This window comes from Penaeus japonicus, unplaced genomic scaffold, assembly GCF_977035675.1.
Source record: "Penaeus japonicus unplaced genomic scaffold, GWHDUDI00000001_assembly GWHDUDI00000042, whole genome shotgun sequence".
NCBI lineage: Eukaryota > Metazoa > Arthropoda > Malacostraca > Decapoda > Penaeidae > Penaeus > Penaeus japonicus.
Genome location: NW_028234444.1, coordinates 3,205,861 through 3,208,299, shown reverse-complemented (window position 1 = coordinate 3,208,299; position 2,439 = coordinate 3,205,861).

Sequence of the window (2,439 nt, the reverse complement as noted above, 5' to 3'; positions counted from 1 at the left end):
CGGGTGAGTGGGGGGTCGGGGGAGGTGGTGTTTTGGGGGTTGCGAGGCGGGACATCGGGGATGGTTGGGGTGTTTGTGGGGGCGGGGAGGCAGGGGGACGTGGCTAAAACCCATCGGCCAGTGGAGTCGTATATCACTGATGGGGATGTTATGGCTTCTCTTTTCTTACCTAGTAAAGAAAGAAGAGGCGTGGGGTGGTTGGGGGGGGTTGGGATGATGGGGGGTGGCGGGGGGGGTGGGGGTTGATGGGGGTTATTTGGAGGGCATATGTGGATGGGTATATGATGGGCTGGTGGCGGGTTGGGGCGCAGGAGCCTGGAAGTGGGGGGGGTGTTTTTTTTTTGGTGTGGCCACTGTAAAGGAGTTGTTGGCGAGGTGGGGGGGAGGGGGAGGGGGAGTTTTCTTCTGCGTTAGGGGATAGTGGGAGTTTTTTTTTAGATTGGGCATTGTAGTGGGGGTGGCGCCATTTTAGGGGGGAATTTATTTATCTATTTATCATCTATCTATTACTATCTATCTGTCTTTTAGTATCTTATTTTATTATGTATCTCTCTTCTCTCTATCTATCTATCCACCCTTTTTATCTATCTATCTATCTATCTATCTATCCACTATCTATCTATTTATCTATCTATCTACCTATACTAATAGAGGGGAAAAAAATGAGGAATGGAATAGGGTGTTGAAATGCTTAATGGTGAATAGGCCTTTTACTTGTATATTAAAGGGCCATGGAAATGACATGAGCATAGACTGGAGTTTTTGAATAAATTTAAAAGGGTGTGGAGGAACAGGGTGCTTGTTTATCTAGAATGATGGTTATGTTTTGGGGTTAAGGTATGATTGACAGGGTTTTGTGGGGTTTGAATGAAGTAAAAGGAAAGTGACTATTTGGAGAAATAACATGCTTGTATTTTATAAAGGGTTAAGTAAGAATATATAGGACTGGCTTTGGTGGAGTGAAGTTTAAATGAGGTTTAAATGACTGAAGCAAAGGAAAAATCCATGCTTGCATATCTAAAAAAAAAAGACTCAGGGGGGGAAGGAAGAGAAAAATTCAGATATAAATGACATGAGCGGGTTGGAGGAAGTGAGGTGAGAAATTGGTGAAGGATGAAAGTGACTGAGGAGGAAACACCCATCTTTATATCTAAAAAAAATGACATTAAAGGGAAAAGAGGGTTCAGGTATGAATGAATGAGCTTGGGTCGGAGTGAAAATGAGGTTGAAATGAAGTGCAGTGGGGTGACCGAAGAGGAAAATCCCATGCTTGCATATCTAAAAAGTGACTCAAGGGAGGGAAAATTCAGAGTATAAATGACATGAGCTTGGGTTGGAGTGAAGTGGGTGAAACGAAGTGACTGACATTAAAAAAAAACCCCCCCCCCAGAGTTACCTTAAACAGAACTTTGGTCTTACTTTCCTTCCCGCTTTCTTTAGGTTTGAAAGGTTTTTTCTATTATCTTGTGAACATCTATGGGGGAAAAAGGCGAGGTTTTCTTTTTTTTTTTTTTTATTTTTTTTTTTTTATTTTCTTTCTTTTCATTTCTCCCTTTCTCTTTCCTTTTTCAATATTTTTTGTTTTTTTTCAATCTCTCTTTTTTATCCTTAAACTATATATTATTATATATATATTATATATTTATATAAAATATATATATATTATATATATATATACTATTTATTAAATATATATTATTTATATATATTATAATATATTTTATATATATATATATTTTTTTTTTTTTTTTTTTTTTTTTTTTTTTTTTTTTTTTTTTCTATGTCTTCTTTTCCTTCTAATTCTTCGTTTTTCCTTTTAATTCTCCACCTCTTTCCCCCTATTCTTTACTACTGTCTTTCCCCCCCTTTTTTTCCCCATTTTATCTTTGTCCCAAAAAACAAATCTTTCAATCAAGGAAAAGGAATAATGAAAATGGGTCAAAGGGGAAAATTGAATAAAAAAAATCAATAAAGAAAAACAAATTTAAAAAAAAAATAATAAAGTGTAAAAGAAATTTAATTAAAAAAGGGAGGGGAATTTTTTTAATGGAAAAAAAAGAATAAAAATGAGAATGAAAAGAAAGAAAGGAATAAAAAAAATGAGAAAGGGGATGAGGGGTAAAAGAAGATAAGTAAGGGAAAAAATTAAGAACATAATGAATAAGAAGAAAATTGAAAATTTTAAAGGGAAAAAAAAACCAGAGGGGATAAGTTTAAAAAAAAATAAATAAGAGGAAAATAAAATAAAATATATTAAATGAAAAATAAGTAAAAATAAGTATATAATGGATATGAATAAATAAGAATCAATAAACAAAAGTGAATAGAGGGAGAGGAGTTAATTCATGAATTATGAATAAAGGCCAAAAGTTAATGAATATAAATGAATAAAGGCAAATGAAATAAGCAAATGAAAATTAGCATGACAAAAAAAAAAAA